A 19276-nucleotide genomic window follows, 5' to 3' on the forward strand; every position below is an offset into this window, starting at 1 on the left:
CCTGCAAAGCAAATACAAAAAAAATCGCAAAAAATAACACATTTAACACAATCTGTGCCTAAAATATATATATGCCGAAGCATGGGGGCATCCTCCCGCAAAAGGTAGGAGCAGATCGCTCCTCCACCCCTTATGCCCCCATGCTTCGGCATATATGCTCTTTTTTTAACTGTGGTGGTGAAATCACCTCCGACAGCGCTGGAGTCGTGGCTTTACGTATCGTGGGAGCAAACGCTGTTGCTGTCAAGATAAATAAATCCACGCTACAGCTGAATGGCGTACCTGAAAACAAAAAATGGTTAACAATAAAACATTGCAGAATAGAATACAGTACAAAGGAGCAGAACAATAGAGAGAGAATAGAGAGAGAGAGAACAATAAAACGACAACTATTTTTGGTTTTTTTATTTTATATTTTTTTTGGTTTTTTGTTTTTTTTACTTTTTTTTTTTTTTTTAAACACTTTTTTATGTAACTTTAACACTTCTGTTGTAACGGTTCCAGCGGTTTGGGTCTCTCAAAATGCGATGGCATCTTGGGAGACCCTGTGAACGTGTGCCTAGCCTGTGCAATGCTGTACCCTACGCTAATACTCAACTAGTTCATGGTAGCGTTCAAAACATTCACCAATGCAAAGACCAGGATTGTCAGGACAGCGGGGACAACAATAACGGGTGTCACGCCTAAATCCGCGCTTTCTGCAGACACGACATTTTCTTTGGGGGGCTCGTTGGGTAGGGGTACTCGGGAGGACATAAATATAATGCCTCTCATGCAGCCGGCTTACTGCATCTGGTAGGGGAAGGTGAGGTGGAGCACCGTCTGGATACAGAAGGGCTCTGACGATATCCTCCTGGAATTTGAGGAAGGATCCAGTCCGTCCTGAAGCTTTGTGTAGTACATAAGCATTCAGTATAGCCAATTGGAATAAATAAACAGACACTTTTTTGTACCAGCGTCTGGCCTTACGGGCAACTAGATACGGCGCCAACAACTGGTCATTGAGGTCCACCCCTCCCATGTTAAGGTTATATTTGTGGACACAGAGGGGTTTCTCCACAATACCAGTCGCCGTAGGAATTTGGACCGTCGTGTCTGCATGAAGGGAGGTAAGAACGAAAACATTCTTATTATCCCTCCACTTCATAGCGAGCAAATTATTACTGCGCAAGCAGGCTCTCTCCCCCAGCCTAAGAGGGGACTCTACAAGCCGCTGGGGAAAGCCCCGGCGATTAGGTCGCACGGTGCCACATGCTCCAATCTGCTGATCAAACAAGTGACTAAACAGTGGCACGCTTGTGTAATAATTGTCCACGTACAAGTGGTACCCCTTTCCGAATAAGGGTGACACCATGTCCCACACTATCTTGCCAGCGCTTCCTATGTAATCAGGGCAGTTCTCCGGCTCTACGTGACTATCTCTACCCTCATAAACCATGAAACTACGTGTATAGCCTGTGGCCCTGTCACAGAGCTTATACATCTTGACCCCGTATCTGGAACGCTTGTTGGGGACGTATTGTTTGAATGACAAGCGACCAGAAAACTTAATCAGGGACTCATCAACGCAGACAACTTGATGGGGAGTAAACATGTCTGCAAAACGTTGGTTGAAGTGGTTTATGAGGGGCCGAATTTTGTAGAGCCGATCGTATTCAGGGTCTCCACGAGGACGACAGAGTTCATTGTCGCTGAAGTGCATGAACCGCAAAATCATCTCGTATCGTGCCCTGGACATGGAAGCAGAGAACACGCGCATATGGTGAATTGGGTCAGTGGACCAATATGACCGCAATTCACTCTTTTTGGTTATGCCCATGTTGAGGGAGAGGCCCAGAAAGATTTTAAATTCGGAAACCGTAACTGGTTTCCATTGTTTGGCAAGGGCGGACTGGGGAATAGTGGCGATGTGTTGAGCAGCGTACAAATTGGTTTGGTCCACAATAGATCTATAGAGATCTTCGGTGAAAAACAGTGAGTAAAAGTCAAGTGTCGTAAAATCAACTGTTTCCACGTTAATGCCAGGTTGGCCAGTGAATGGGGGAAGTACGGGTTCTGCAGAAGATGTGGGCACCCAAATAGGATTGGCGAATTCTGCAGGAAGGGCACTATGGGTACGACGGGCCTGTCTTTGTCTTCTTCTTGGTGGCAGCGGGACACTACTTGTGCTTGCCACCTCGCCAGCTTGAACTGCACTTATGGGACTCGCCACGTCACCACGTGTTACTGCAGTGCTGGATGTACGTCCAGGGTGTACTAGGCCGCTGGTGCTTGCCAGTTCACCAGAAGGTTGAGCGGCTCTAGTACGTCTCTGCTCCATACGAGTGACCTGCGGTTCCTGCACCTCAACAACAGAATACATACGGGATTGGGCACACCTGTTCTTAGCAGCGGCCTCATCTCCGTCGTCAGAGCTATCTGTCATGGAGCCGCTGTCCTCTACAGGATCGTATTCTGAGCCTGAATCTGACAGATGAGTGACGTCCTCTTCACTATCTGTCATGCTCAGAAACGTGTAGGCCTCTTCACTAGTGTACCTTCGCTTTGCCATTTTGGGCTCTAAATTTAGGGGTACACTAGTGAGACTCACAGGTAAAAAAGCACCTAGCCTGTCAGCGACTGTTTCAAAACGCTACAAAAAAAACTGTTAGCGATCGCAGGGATCAAGCCTGACTCTGCGAACGCTGCAGTTATGTGTGTTGTGTTTTGTAAGTGACAGTGATCGATCGATACTGCACTTGGGTGGGCTGGGCTGGGCTTGGCGGAGGGGCTAAACGCAGGTGCTAGCGGGTATCTGGGCTGATCCCGCTAACAATGCGTTTTGGGAAACCTAAAATGAAGGCAACGCTAATATAGATCTGATCAGATACTATATTACTAAGGGAGGTGTATGCTTTGCGCGTGGGTGTTAGCGGTACTGGCACTAACCTGACGCTGGGGCGACGCAGGCCTTATCTGACCCTCAAACTTATATCACCCGCCGGGTGATCAGGGGGTTAAACCTTTATTAGGTAATAAATGGCGGGTGCCCTGAAACAAAAAAAAAATAACTAACCAACCAGCGTCACCTGTAACAGTTATATGGTGATCACTGGTGAAAGGGTTAACTGGGGGGCAATCAGGGGGCTATGCGGTAGTATATGGGGGTCCCTGACGCTATAAAAAGCTGCGGCGAACCTAAATACTTACCTGCCTAACTAGCGTCACCTGTGACACTAATACAGCGATCAGAAAAAAATCGCTTATTAGTGACACTGGCGACGGGGGGTGATCACGGGGTTAAACCTTTATTGGGGGGGTTAGGGGGGCACCCTAGAGCTAAAGGGGGCTAACCCTAACTGCCCTAACAGTTATTACAGTCACAAATGACACCAATGCAAAAAAAAAAATAAAAAAAAAAAATTATAAAAAATGCACTTGGTGTCACTGTGACTGGGGGGGCAGGGGTGATTGGGGGGGTGATTGGGGGGTGATCAGGGGGGTGAAAAGTGTGCCTGGCGTGTTCTACTGTTAGTGTAGTGTTAGGTGCAACTCACCGATCCTCTCTCCTCCGTGCCGGAACGAAAAAGACCGACACGAGGAGAGATTACATCATTTCCTCTGCCTGTGTTTACAATACAGGAGAGGAAGTGATGTCACCGAGGATTTTCATTCGTCGGGAGCGATCGCGAGGGGGTGGCCATGAATGAATGGCCGTCCCCTCATCCCTGATCTCTCCCGAACGAATGCCGACCGCCGCAGGCACCGGGGGGGGGCCCGATCGGGCCCCCCACCCGCGGGCAGGCAGGGACTTATATATACGCCAATATGCCTGCCCGTGCCATTCTGCCGACGTATATCGTCGTGCGGCGGTCGGCAAGTGGTTAATTTAACCACTAGGCGTTTGCACTATAGCCGAAAGACAGCTACATCGTGGACTCCAATTACCGGGAGGGCACCCCTATGGCAGCGCGCATCAGGGAAATTCTGTTTTGTCCATGCCCCTTGAATACAGCCAATCACAGATCGTGCTAAATGTCCAATCACAGCGGCCATTTAGCACTCGATCGGAGTGTCCAATGAGAGATGATCTCATATGTAAAAATATGAGATCATTTCTCATTGTCGACTCTGCCGCCTCACAAAGAGACAGCGTGTGAGGAGGTAGAGTGAACGGCTGCAGTTTGTGAGTATAAGAAAAAAAAGGGAAAATAAAGTGCACATGGTACCTGTCAGTGCCACCTGTCCCCAGTGCCACCTGTCCCCAGTGCCACCTGTCCCCAGTGCCACCTGTTAGTGCCATCTGTCCCCAGTGCCACATATAAGTGGCATCTGTCATCAGTGCCATGCATCAGTGGCACCTGTCAGTATCACGTGCCATCTGTCATCAGTGTCCCGTGTCATCAGTGCCACACATTAGTGCTACCTATCATCAGTGCCATGTATTAGTGTCATCTGTCAGCAGTGCCACGTATTAGTGCCATCTGTCATCAGTGCCACGTATTAGTGCCACGTGTCATCAGTGCCATGTATTAGTGCCATCTGTCATCAGTGCCACGTGTCATCAGTGCCACATATTAGTGGCATCTGTCATCAGTGTCACGTGTCATCTGTGCCACGTATTAGTGCCATCTGTGATCAGTGCCACATCAGTGTCACATGCCATCAGTGCCACGTATCAGTGCCATCTGTCATCAGTGCCACGTCAGTGTCACGTTTTATTGTCTTGGTGCTCCAGGACCTTCAAAAGTTTAATAGGTAGTTAAGAAGTTAGATGTTAGAAGTTAAATGTTAGATGCCCTCTCTGTTTGTAACAAACTTACCACTGTCCATGACCTATTTATCACTAACTCCCTGAACCTACTTGCAATTACTGAGACCTGGATTCAAGAATCTGACCTTCCATCTCCTGCTTCTCTCTCCTATGGTGGCCTCCTGTGGGCTCACTCTCCCAGGCCTAGTGGACGGAAAGGAGGTGATGTTGGAATCCTCCTATCCCCTCAAAGCACTTTTCAGGTTCTTCATCCACCCCCCTCCCTGTCCTTCTCTTCATGTAAAGCTCACTGTATTCATCTATTTTCTCCAGTTTCATTGAGAATTGCTGTGATCTATCGGCCCCCTGGACCGGTATCAAACTTCCTTGACGACTTCTCTGCCTGGCTACCCTACTTTCTCTCCTCTGAAATTCCAACAATCATTCTTGGTGACTTCATCCCTGTTAATCTTAACACTCCTGCTACTTCTAAGCTGCTGAGCCTAACCTCCTCTTTGAGCTAAAACAATGGACAAGTGTTTCTACTCAGTCTGTTGGCAACTGCCTTGACCTCATATTCTCCTATCTATGCACTCCACACACTCTCTCCAATATTCCTTATCTGATCACCACCTTATAAGTTTCACTCTCTCCTTGTCTGCCTCCTCTTTGCCTTCCATCTACCAAACTATTACTCATAGAAACCTTTGCCATCTTAACCCTTCTCTTCTTTTTTCTGCTACAGATTGTCTCCGTACGACAAAATCCTGCCCCAACTTGGCTACTTCTGTCTACAACAGTGCACTGTCATTCACCCTCGATACCTTCACCCCCTCCCTACACACAGAATCAAGCTCCGACCGCTACAACCCTGGCAGACAGACAATACCAGAAGCCTCAAAAAATGTTGCTGCGCTCTTCAGCGTCTGTGGCGTAAAACTAAGTCACAGCAAGATTTCAGCCAATATAAATCTGCCCTCCAAAAATACCATTCCTGCCTGCACGCTGCCAAACAGACCTACTTTATAACTCTCATTAACACCCTCTCACGCAGTCCCCGTCAACTCTTTTCTACCTTTATCACTCTACTTTGTCCTCCATTACCCAATACCACTAACTTACTCACTGCCCAGGAGATTGCTAATCACTTCAAAAATAAGATTGAGACAATTTGTCTCGAGATCTCCACTCTACAGACATCTCCCTCACTTTACACTCCTTGTCCTCCTGCACAATCAATACATCCTTCTTTTAACCCAGCTACTATAGAGGAAGTCACAAAACTTTTTTCTAATGCCCACCTAACCTCCTGCCCCCTGACCCTGTTCTTTTTCAAATACTACGGTCACCATCTGACTCAATCCTACACTCCTTAACTCATATCTTCAACCTCTCACTCTCTACTGCCATCTTCCCTAACCCTCTAAAACATCTACTAGTCACTCCCATACCAAAAAAGGCCTCAGACCCCATTAATCTTAACAACTTAAGACCCATCTCTTTACTCCCTTTTGCCTCCAAACTCCTTGAATGTTTAGTCTACAACCGACTGAGCGACCACCTCATTGAGAATAACCTTCCTGATCCCCTTCAGTCTGGATTTTGCCCACAGCACTCCACAGAAACTGCCCTCCTAAAACTCACAAACGACTTACTAACAGCCAAAACCAACGGTCATTATTCCATGCTCTTACTCTTGGACCTTTCTGCTGTCTTTGATACAGTCGACCACCCCCTCCTCCTCCTCAAAAAACAAAATTTTCTTGGCCTCCATGGCTGCACTCTCCGTTGGTTCGAATCTTACCTATCTCATCGCACCTTCAGTGTCACTTACAACTCCACTTCCTCTTCTCCAACTCCCCTTTCCGTTGGGGTTCCCCAAGGTTCTGTCCTTGGACCTCTACTATTCTCGATCTACATGTTCTCCCTGGGTCAGCTGATAGCCTCCCATGGCTTTCACTACCATTTATATGCTAATGACACCCAAATCTATCTCTCTGCCCCTCAGCTCACCCCATCAATCTCCTCACGCATCACTGATCTACTAACAGACATATCAGCCTGGATGTCAAACTTAATCTATCTAAAACCGAGCTCTTAAGATTTCCTCCCCCACGTGCCCCTTCCCGACTTCTCTGTCAAGATCAATGGCACATCTATCAGTCCGTCCCCACATGCCAGGGTGCTAGGGGTAACCTTAGACTCTGAACTGTCCTTTCAGGCCCACTTACAATCCCTGTCCAAATCATATGCCCCATTTTAACTAATGACACCACCAAGCTTCTAATTCACTCCCTGGTCATCTCTTGCCTTGACCAACTGCAACTCCCTCCTCATTGGATTACCTTTACATAGACTTTAGTTCATAACGAATGCCGCTGCCAGACTCATCCACCTTACCAGGTATTCAGTGTCCTCCACCCCTCTCTGCAAATCCCACTGGCTTCCACTCACCCAACAAATAAAATTCAAAGTACTAACAATAATTTACAAAGCCATCCATAACTCTGCTCCCAGCTACATCACTAACCTAGTCCCAAAATACCAACCAAGCCGCTCTGTTCAGTCATCCTAAGCCCTCCTGCTCTCTAGCTCCCTTGTCACCTCCTCCCATGCTCGCCTCCAGGATTTCTCCAGAGCTTCTCCCATCCTTTGGAACTCCCTAACCCAATCTGCCTGACTGTCCCCTAATCTATCCATCTTTAAACGATCCCTGAAAACCCTTCTCTAAAAGAAGCCTATCCTGCTTCTAACTAACACTGTTTTACTTCCTCCATCAGCTCTTCCTTCCACACCTTTTGTGTCAATTGACCCTTCCTTTTTTAGATTGTAAGCTCTAACAAGCAGGGCCCTCTGATTCCTCTTGTACCAAATTGTAATGTAACTGTAATGTCTGCCCTCATGTTGTAAAGCTCTGCGCAAACTGTTGTCGCTATATAAAACCTGTAATAATAATAATAATAATAACAATAATGTGTAATTTATGCTCCTAGAACACTTGATGGTGCTCCCTGCATGTTGGGCCTCTCTAAGTGGCTAGGCTGTGAAAAAGTCCCACACATGTGGTATCATAATACTCAAGAGGAGTAGCAAAATGTATTTTGGGGCATGATTCAGTATAAGTATACACATGCCACGTGAGAGAAATAACCTATTACAATAACAATTTTGTGTGAAAAAAAAAATCTTTATTTTGCAAAGAATTGTGGGAAAAAATGACAACATAAAAAAACCTCACCATGCATCTTACTAAATACCTTGGAATGTCTACTTTCAAAAAATGGGTCATTTGGGGGGTATTTGTACTGTCCTGGGTTGTTCGGGTCGCAAGAAATGAGATAGGCCGCCAGTACATCAGGTGCGATAAATTTTTTATGATTTGCACCACAGCTTGTAGACTCTCTAACTTTCACAAAGACCAAATAATATCCACTAATTTGGGTTATTTTTACCAAAGATATGTAGCAGTATAAATTGTAGCCAATTTTTATGAAGAAAAATTAATGATTTGCAAAATTTTACCACAGAAACCAAGAAAAATTCATTTTTTTTCAAAATGTACAGTCTTTTTTCTTTTGATCAAATGCCACCAAACAAAAGCTCTATTTGTAGGGAAAAAAAAGGACAAAAAATTAATTTGGGTACAGTGTTGCATGACTAATTGTCATTCAAAGTGTGAGAGCACCGAAAGCTGAAAATTGGTCTGGTGACGAGGGGGGTTTAAGTGCCCAGTTGTCAAGTGGTTAAATCACGAGAGCCCAGTCGATATTATGGAACACAAATTAAAAAGAGAAACATCATGATGTTTCTCTTTTTAATTTGATTTGACTTACTGCGTTGGTTTCTAGTTCGAAAGTTGGCTATAGGTGCACTTTGACCTCTGTTTATATAAATGTGGCTCCTGCATTCTGATTTCAGATTAGTTGACGTGTCTCAGTTATTTCAGCAGATTATATCTCATATACAGCCTGGGAAGACAAATCATATTCTATAGATGGAAGACCAGCCACCTGAGTAACCTGTGTGTCTGGGCATCTCTGACGTTAGTCATTATCACTGTGTAATTTTCTTTTTTCTGGTGTATAATTACAGAAGCTGTCAAGACACCTAATGTAAAATTCACTTCAAAAGCAAATCTGCCGTCTGTGAAGACGGATCACAGTATGTTAAAGCTGAATGAAAATCTGCTTTTATTTAAAAAATGTTGCTGCCATCGCTAATAGAGAGCAGTGGAAAATGTGTCACCTTTTATTTTGATTTGTGACTCCACAACAAAAAACAACACACACACACCTACCTAAAACCTCGTACACACGATCAGATTTTCCAAAGGGAATTGTGTGATGATAAACTGTTGGTGGAAAATCCAACCATTTGTACACTCCATCGGATAATGTCGGATTTTCCACAGACACATTTTGGATGGCAGGTTTTACAATTTTCAGCAGATAAGTGTGTGTTTTTGGATTTCTCCGAGCATGTGTACACAAGTCTGTCAGAGAAAAGTCCAAAGTACAAACACTCATGCTCGGAAACAAGGACGAGTCGGAAGCGGTCGGTTTTGTAAACTAGCTTTCATAATGCAGCATTAACATTCGTGACGTGGCAAATTATGAAATATCAAATTGCAGCGCACATTCTCATCTTCTTTAACCACTTGAGGTCTGGGCCATAGCCGAATGACGGCTACAGCACGGACCTCAATTTCCGGGAGGCCGTCATAGGACGTCCTCCCCTATGCACGCTCCCTGCGCGCGCCGTGATCACGAGTCACTGAGACTGATCACCGATCCGAGTAAGGGGCTGGTCCCGGCCCCTTAGCATGTGATCAGCTGTCCGCCAATGACAGCTGATCACATGATGTAAACAAAATCTCGGTAATGTTTTTTTTTTCTCCTCACGTGTGAGGAGAGAAAAAAGCAGATCACCGGCTTAAGTTGAAGGGACATCGGTCCCGAAGAGGAAGGAACACAGGCACCTCATCTGTGCCAATCAGTACCCCCTGCCAGTACCACCTGTTATTGCCACCTGCCAGTGCCCACAGTGCCCACCAGTGCCACCTATCAATGCCCATAAGTGCCACCTATCAATGCCCACAAGTGCCACCTATAAATGCTCAGCAGTGGTGCCAATCAGTGCCCCTTATCAGTGTAAGAAATCAGTGCCCATCGCTGCTACCCATCAGTGCCCATCACTGCCACCCATCAGTGCCCATTTCTGCCACCCATAAAATTTAAAAGTTTAAATTATTATTTTTTTCTATTTTTTCATAAAATTTTGTAAGCAGGTAATTTTTCTCCTTCATTGATGTACACTGATGCGGTGGCAGTGATGGGCACCGATAAGTGGCAGAAATGGGCACTGATGGGTGGCAGTGATGGGTACTGATGGGTGGCAGTGATCAAATACCACCAAAAGAATGTTCTATTTGTGGGGAAAAATGATAAAAATGTCATTTGGGTACAGTGTTATATGACCGCGCAATTGTCATTCAAAGTGCATCAGTGCTGAAAGCTGAAAATTGGTCAGGAGGGGGATTTAAGTGCCCAGTAAGCAAGTGGTTAATGGGATAATAATGAAGCTGTTTTGCTTGTGATACTGAGGCCGCGTACACACGAGAGGATTGTCCGTCCAACTTAATCCGCTGAAACGTGTTTCAGCGGACAATCCGCTCGTGTGTGGGCTTCAGCGGACTTTTTCAGCGGACAGTCTGGCGGACTAAGTCTTTCGGAATTTCCGTAATACAGTCCGTCCAAACTTGGTTTCAGCGGACAGTCCGCTCGTGAGTAGGCAAGTTGGACGGACTAAGTATGGCGCATGCTCAGAAAGGATTTACACGGCCGAAGGTTGCATTGCAGTGTATTGGACGTCGTATTTCTAGTCCCGTCGTACGTGCTGTACACGTCATCGCGCAAGCTTTCAGCAGACTGTCTGTTCATCGTGTGTGGTCAAGTCCGTTCATTCAAAAGTTGGACGGACTGTCTGTCGGATTGTCTGACGAACTTAGTTGGCCAGACAATCCGCCCGTGTGTACGCGGCCTGATGGAGTTATTGCAAACAAATTTTCTAAAGGTCCTTTCACACGGGGCGGATCAGTTCTGATCCGCACCGTGGATGTCCGTTTGCTCAGCGGGGATCACTCCGCCGATCCCCGCTGAGCAGGGAGATGACAGCTCCGTCTCTGCACACTGCGCAGGGACGGACCTGTCACAGCGCCGCTCTCCCCTATGGGAGATCGGATGACGACGGACCGCAGTGCCCGTCGTCACCCGATCCGATCCGCAGACGGATGGAAAAATAGCTTTTTCCTCCGTTACACTTTTTCGGATCGGAGCGGGTCGGATGTCAGCGGACATGTCACCGCTGACATCCGACGCTCCATAGACCTCTATGGAGCACCCGTTCAGGTCCGCCTGAAAAACTGACAGGCGGGCCTGAACGGGACGTCAGTGTGAAAGAGGCCAAAGGCTTTTTTTCCCTAGTGATATCAAGAATAATATTATTTATGTATTTATTTTTTGGGCAAGTTACCACAACACCATTATCCCGTAGTTTTTAACCTCTTCCCGCCCGCCCTATAGCCGAATGACGGCTATAGAGCAGGCACTTTCGTCCGGGAGGCCGTCCCTGGACGTCCTGTTGTTTACTTCCGCAATGCGCGCCGCCGCGGGCGCGCATCGGGGAAGTTCTGTGTTTGCTGTGTCCCCCGGAGACAGGCAAACACAGATCGCTGTAAACGGCCAATCACAGCAGCCGTTTACAGCGCGATCGGCGTGTCCAATGTGAGATGATCTCATATGTAAACATATGAGATCATCTCTCAGCGCCGCTCTCCCTCCTCACACAGACAGCGTGTGAGAGGGGAGAGATGAACGGCTGCAGCGGCTGTAAGTGTAAAAAAAAGTTTAAAAAGTGCCATCCGCCCCAGTGCCATCCTCCCCCAGTGTCATCCTCCCCCAGTGCCATCCTGCCCCAGTGCCATCCACCCCAATGCTATCCACCCCAGTGCCATCCTGCCTCAGTGCCATCCACCCCAGTGCAATCCACCCCAGTGCTACCTGCCCCCAGTGCCACCTGTTAGTGATATCTGTCCCCAATGCCACCTGTTAGTGCTATCTGTCCCCAGTGCCACGTATAAGTGTCATCTGTCATCAGTGCCACGTGTCATCAGTGCCACATAGTGCCATCTGTCATCAGTGCCACATATTAGTGCCATCTGTCATCAGTGCCATTTGTCATCAGTGCCACCTGTCAGTGTCACGTGCCATCTGTTGTCAGTGTCACATGTCATCAATGCCACTTATCAGTGCCATCTGTCATCAGTGTCACGCGTCATCGGTGGCACGTATTAGTGCCATCTGTCATCAGTGGCACATATTAGTGCCACGTATTAGTGCCATCTGTCATCAGTGCCACGTATTAGTGCCATCTGTCATCAGTGCCACGTATTAGTGCCACGTGTCATCAGTGCCACGTATAAGTGCCACGTGTCATCAGTGCCACGTATAAGTGCCATCTGTCATCAGTGCTACATATTAGGGCCATCTGTCATCAGTGCCACGTGTCATCAGTGCCACGTATCAGTGCCATCTGTCTTCAGTGCCACGTGTCATTGTCCTGGTGCTCCAGGGCCTTCAAAAGTGTAATAGGTAGTCAACAAGTTAGATGTGTAATTTATGCTCCTAGAACACCTGATGGCACTCCCTGCATGTTGGGCCTCTCTATGTGGCCAGGCTGTGAAAAAGTCCCACACATGTGGTATTGTAATACTCAGAAGTAGGGATGAGCCGAACACCCCCCGGTTCGGTTCGCACCAGAACTTTCGAACGGACCCCAAATTCGTACGAACGTTAGAACCCCATTGAAGTCTATGGGACTCGAACGTTCGAAATTAAAAGTGCTAATTTTAACGGCTAATATGCAAGATACTGTCCTAAAAAGGGTTTGGGGACCTGGCTCCTGCCCCAGGGGACATGGGTCAATGCCTAAAATGTTTTTAAAAATGGCCGTTTTGGCGGGAGCACTGATTTTAATGACGATTAAAGTGAAAAAAAAGTGAAATATTCCTTTAAATATGGTGCCTGGGGGGTGTCTGTAGTATGCCTGTGAAGTGCCACGTGTTTCCCGTGTTTAGAACAGTCCCTGCACAAAATGACATTAAACGGAAATAACACCATTTAAAACTGCTTGCGGTTTTAATGTTATATCTGGTTCCTGCAACATGGTTGAAAATCATTGAGAAAAATGGCATGGGTAGCCCTCCCTGCCCATTACCAGCCTATTTGGGTCTTGTACGCATATTAAGGGGAACCCTGTACCCATATTTAAAAAAGGAAATGCATGTGGCCCCCAGGCCCTATATACTCAGAACAGCAGTATACAGGCGGTGCAAACAAGACAGGGACTGTGTAGGTTTGTTGTGTTAAGTTGAATCTGTTTGTAATTTTCAACTGGTAAATTTTTAAAGTGTAGCTCCAGTCAAAAAAACTATTTTTAAGCTTTTTGGAAAACATAGGGAAGGGTTATCACCCCTGTATAATTTGTTTTGTCGTCCATCTTTTTTCATCTCACTTGCTGTTGTCTCCTTCCGTTTGCAAGTAGGAGATGTTTGTAAGTTGGATGTTTGAAAGTAGGGGCCTGCCCTATATGCTCTGCAGAAATGGCGGAACAAGGTGTTGGTTTTGCCACAACATTGTAAGCCCTCAAAGTGACTCTTGGTGGGCGCTGGAGCGCCCTGCTGTGAACGATTATATCAAGAATTGTAATTACATGTCATTGTTGAACAGTGGTAGAAAAATTGACCTTTGGTGGTTGTGGTGCTGGTGCCACAACACTATAAGTCCTCACCGTTACTCTGGGTGGGCACAGGAAGGGGCTGAAAAGCAATGCATCAAAAATTGTAATTAAACGCCCCTGTTAAACAGGGGCTGAAAAATTGGGCCTTAGGCACTGGTGCTGGTGCCACCACACTGCAACCTCTTCCATATACTCTAGTTTTATTGCAGGAATTAGCCCTGCTGCAAAGCATTGCATCAAAAATTGTACTTAAACGCTCCTGTTAAACAAGGGCAGAAAAATTGGGCCTTAGGCACTGGTGCTGGTGCCACCACACTGCAACCTCTTCCATATACTCTAGTTTTATTGCAGGAATTAGCCCTGCTGCAAAGCATTGCATCAAAAATTGTAATTAAATGCCCCTGTTAAACAGGGGCAGAAAAATTGGGCCTTAGGCACTGGTGCTGGTGCCACCACACTGCAACCTCTGCCATATACTCTTGTTTTATTGCAGGAATTAGCCCTGCTGCAAAGCATTGCATCAAAAATTGTACTTAAACGCCCCTGTTAAACAGGGGCAGAAAAATTGGGCCTTAGGCACTGGTGCTGGTGCCACGACACTGCAACCTCTCCCATATACTCTTGTTTGATTGCAGGAATTAGCCCTGCTGCAAAGCATTGCATCAAAAATTGTACTTAAACGCCCCTGTTAAACAGGGGCAGAAAAATTGGGCTGATGGCATCACCCAGAACCAGAAATGTTCTTCCAACATATCAGCGGAGGAGGAAGAGGATAGACAATCAACATAACAGGACAGTCACTCAGCATCGGCATAGGCAGTCTTGAAGGGATGTGATATTTCAAAACAAATTATTCTGTTACATCAGCTTTAGGTGCTTGGTAGCTGTGGGTGATCCAAGACTGATTCATCTTGATGAAGGTCAGTCGATCAACTGATTCGGTGGACAGGCGCACCCTGTGATCGGTAACAAAGCCTGTGTAAGCTCTGGCCAGTGATCCATCCTCAAGACCCAGTAAGCCAGAGGATTTTCGGTGGGAAAGGTGTCCAAGTCTGACCTTGCCCCTAGGTATTCCTGCACCATGTAAATCAGACGCTGGCGATGGGTGCTGGAACCGATCATACCTTGGGGCTGCGGACTAAAAAATTGTCTGAAAGCATCAGTCAGAAGGCCAACTTCTCCACCGCTCCTTCTGACCGATGCCTCAGCAACACGTTGTCCAGGACCAGGAGTTTGTAACCTCCCAGTCTCTGGGAACGCGTTGCACAGACCTTTCTGCAAGGCCTCCCGGAGATGTCTCATCCTCTGCTCCCTCTGCGATGGCAAGATAAGGTCGGCAACCTTACCCTTGTACCGTGGATCAAGGAGAGTGGCCAGCCAGTAATGGTCCCTCTCCTTGATCCGAAGAATACGAGGATCCTTCCGCAGGCTTTGCAGGATCAGGGAGGCCATGCAGCGTAGGTTAGCTGAGGCATTCGGTCCGGAGTCCTCTGGGTCACTAAGGACAACATGATCCGCAGCTACCTCCTCCCAGCCACGTACAAGTCCACGTGTTTCTTGGGACTGTAAATCATCCCTACAAGACTGCTGCTGCTGCTGCTGCTGATGCTGAGTGCCAGCCTCCACCTCCATGCTGACACAATCATCCTCCTCCTCCTCTTCCTTATCCTCATCCTCTTCCTGTGTGATGGGTGGCACAGCAGGAACACTGTCTGGATAAAGGGGGCCTTGAGAGGCAAGGAAGTCCTCCTCTTCCTGCCTCTGTTCTGCCTCAAGTGCCCTGTCCATTATTCCATGCAGCGTATGCTCCAAGAGGTGGACGAGAGAGAGTTACAGTGTCACTGATGCATGCACTGTCACTGCTCACCATCCTTGTGGCCTCCTCAAACGGTGACAGGACAGTGCATGCATCCCTGATCATGCCCCACTGGCGTGGTGAGAAAAAACCAAGCTCCCCTGACCCTGTCCTGGTGCCGTAGTCGCACAGGTACTCATTAATGGCCCTGTGCTGCGTGTGCAGCCGCTGCAGCATGGCCAACGTTGAGTTCCATCTGGTGGGCATGTCACATATAAGGCGGTTCTTGGGCAGGTTCAACTCCTTTTGGAGCTCAGCCAGCCGAGCACAGGCATTAAATGATCGGCGGAAATGCACACTGACTTTCCTGGCCTGCTTCAGGACATCCTGTAAGCCGGGGTACCTGCCCAAGAACCGCTGCACCAACAGGTTAAGGACGTGAGCTACACAGGGCACATGGGTCAGTTGTCCCTGTCGGAGGGCGGAGAGGAGGTTGGTGCCATTGTCACAAACCACCATTCCTGGCTTAAGCTGGCGTGGCGTCAACCACCTCTCGGCCTGCCCCTGCAGAGCTGACAAAACATCCGCCCCAGTGTGGCTCCTGTCCCCCAAACAAACCAGCGCAAGCACGGCATGGCATCGTTTTGCCTGCGTACTTGCGTAGCCCCTGGAACGCCTACGAAGCACCGCTGGTTCTGAGGACAGAGCACTGGAAGAGGCCATGGAGGAAGAAGAAGAGGAGGGGGTGGAGGAGAGAGGTGTGTCACAACCAATAGTAGCATTTTGGAGGCGTGGTGGCGGAACAACCTCCAACACTACTGCACCTTGTCCTGCATCCTTCCCAGCTGCCAGAAGAGAGACCCAATGGGCCGTGAAAGACAGGTAACGTCCCTGTCCATGCCTGCTGGACCATGAGTCAGCGGTAATATGCACCTTACCGCTGACCGCCCTGTCCAGCGAGGCAAGGACATTGCCTTCCACATGCCGGTAGAGAATTGCCTTCCGTGAGAAAAAGTGGCGTTTGGGGACCTGCCACTGAGGAACCGCACATTGTACAAACTCACGGAAGGGGGCCGAGTCTACCAACTGAAAAGGCAGCAGTTGAAGTGCTAGCAATTTAGCCAAGCTAGCATTCAACCGCTGGGCATGTGGATGGCTGGGAGTGAACTTCTTTCGCCGGTCCAGCAGCTGGGGCAGGGACATTTGCCTGCTATAATCGGACGTGGGTGTACCGCTAGCAGAGTTCCCGGAAGCACTTGGCTGTGACACACCTAATTCTACACCTTCATTCCTCTCAGAGCAGGTTTCAGAGAGGACTGAAGGTCTAGCGGGGTTGGAGATGCCAGCTGATGAGGAGCAAGGAGAGGTCCGCTTTGTTCATTGGTGTGGGTCTTTGAGGTACGCTTGCCAACGAGCTGCATGGCAGGTCAACATATGTCTGGTCAAGCATGTGGTGCCCAAGCGGCTGATGTTTTGGCCACGCGAGATACGCTTGAGACATATGTTGCAAATAGCATCTGATGCACTCATCTCAAAAAAGGCCCACACCAAAGAACTTTTAGAATAACGCGCAGAGGCAGCGCCCTGCACAGGCGAAGCTCTGCGGTGTGATTCAGTCGGTGTGCTGCCCCTAAGCTGGCCCCCGGAGGGCATCTTGCCTTGTTGGACATGTGCCTCCTCCTCCTCCTCCTCTCTCCTTCCAGGCACCCACATGGAGTCAGTGCCCTCATCATCCCCTCCCTCTTCATCGCTGTAGCAAACCTGGCAGTATGCTACAGCTTGTGGAACATGACTGCCAGATTGCTGTCCTTCTTGAGCATCCCCTCTCTCTGCGCTCACGCTACTGCCTTCCTCTAGCTGAGTGTCATCATCAGAGCCCACAAAACACTGGGCATCCTCCTGGAGCATGTACCCAACACTGTGCTCAAAGAGTTCAGGAGACTCCTCAGGAGGACGTGGTGGGTCTAGGGAAGGAGTCACTGATGATGACATTGAGAGGAGGGAAGACGATGCGTTGGCAGCTGCTTTGCTAGTACCCTGAGACTGGGTGAGAGAGGATGAGGAGGATGAAGAGGGCTTGGTCATCCACTCTACCAAGTCGTTGGCATGTCCAGCTGCCGAAAAGAAGGACAAGCGTGTCCCATGGCCACGTGCTGATGACAATGCACCGCGTCCACGACCAGCACTGTTGTCTCTAGACACAGAGCCTGCTTGCCCTCTTTTATCGGCCCGCGCCTGTCTGCCTCTCCTTGCTGGCCTTCCAGACATGGTAATGGCCTGAAGGGAGTTAGGTAAAAAAGCAGTTGGGTAGTGTATATTGTGCTAGAGGCACACAACACCCACTAACTCCTGCAGATGCCTTTATTATAGAACACCAGAGATAAAGGGGTATATACAGATGTATACTGTGCTGTGCTGGAGGCACACACAACTTCCAATAACTCCTGCAGATGGCAAGTGGTCTCAAATAGAGAAGAGCTATGTAGGTGGATATAGCGGTATGTACTGGGTACAGAGCACGCAGACAGCACGCACAAGCTCCTAACACTACTGACTGCAAGCTCTATTATAAAAGATAGATCACTAGCTATATAGGTGAGGTGAATATAGCGGTGTATACTGCGGTCAGGGCACGCAGACAACAACCACTACACAACAGCAAGATCGAAAATCGTCCGAAAACGATCGGTGTGTACTGTGTTGAAGGTACACAGAACACCCACTAACTCCTGCAGATGCCTTTATTATAGAACACCAGAGATAAAGGGGTATATACAGATGTATACTGTGCTGTGCTGGAGGCACACACAACTTCCAATAACTCCTGCAGGTGGCAAGTGGGCTCAAATAGAGAACAGCTATGTAGGTGGATATAGCGGTATGTACTGGGTACAGAGCACGCAGACAGCACGCACAAGCTCCTAACACTACTGACTGCAAGCTCTATTATAAAAGATAGATCACTAGCTATATAGGTGAGGTGCATATAGCGGTGTATACTGCGGTCAGGGCACGCAGACAACAACCACTACACAACAGCAAGATCGAAAATCGGCCAAAAACGATCGGTGTGTACTGTGTTGAAGGTACACAGAACACCCACTGCTTCAGACGCCAACACACTACACAAGGCCGCCGCGCTGGCGGCCTTATATAGTGTGGGGCGTGCACTACACAGCCTGAGCTATGATTGGCCGCAGGCATCCTGCCTGTGGCCAATCATGGCTCTCCTCGCTGCTGGCGCTGCGATTGGCCAAGCATGCGGGGTCACAGTGCATGCTTGGCCAATCATGAGCCAGCAATGCACTGCGCCATCGCAGTGCATTGTGGGCCGTGAGCGCCACACGAATTTGGCGCGAACGGACCAAAATGTTCGGACTTCGCCGAACGGACGAACAGCCGATGTTCGAGTTGAACGTATGTTCGACTCGAACACGAAGCTCATCCCTACTCAGGAGGAGTAGCAGAATTTTTTGGGGGTGTCATTTGTGGTATACACATGCCATGTGAGAGAAATAACCTATTACAATGACAATTTTGTGGAAAAAAAAAAAAAAAATGAAAAATCTTAATTTTGCAAAGAATTGTGGGAAAAAAATGACAACATCAAAAAGCTCACCATGCCTCTTACTAAATACCTTGGAATGTCTACTTTCCAAAAAGGGGTCATTTGGGGGGTATTTGTACTTTCCTGACTTGTTCGGGTCACAAGAAGTGAGATAGGCCACCAGTACATCAGATGTGATAAATTTTGTGCGATTCGCACCACAGCTTGTAGACTCTCTAACTTTCACAAAGACCAAATAATATCCATTAATTTGGGTTATTTTTTACCAAAGATATGTAGCAGTATAAATTGTGGCCCAAATTTATGAAGAAAAATTAATAATTTGCATAATTCTGTCACAGAAACAAAGAAATATGCGTTTTTTTTCCAAATTTTTGGTCTTTTT

This window comes from Lithobates pipiens, unplaced genomic scaffold (genome assembly GCF_037356315.1).
Source record: "Lithobates pipiens isolate NorthernLeopardFrog02 unplaced genomic scaffold, aLitPip1_a1.2 Scaffold_17, whole genome shotgun sequence".
Classification (NCBI taxonomy): Eukaryota; Metazoa; Chordata; class Amphibia; order Anura; family Ranidae; genus Lithobates; species Lithobates pipiens.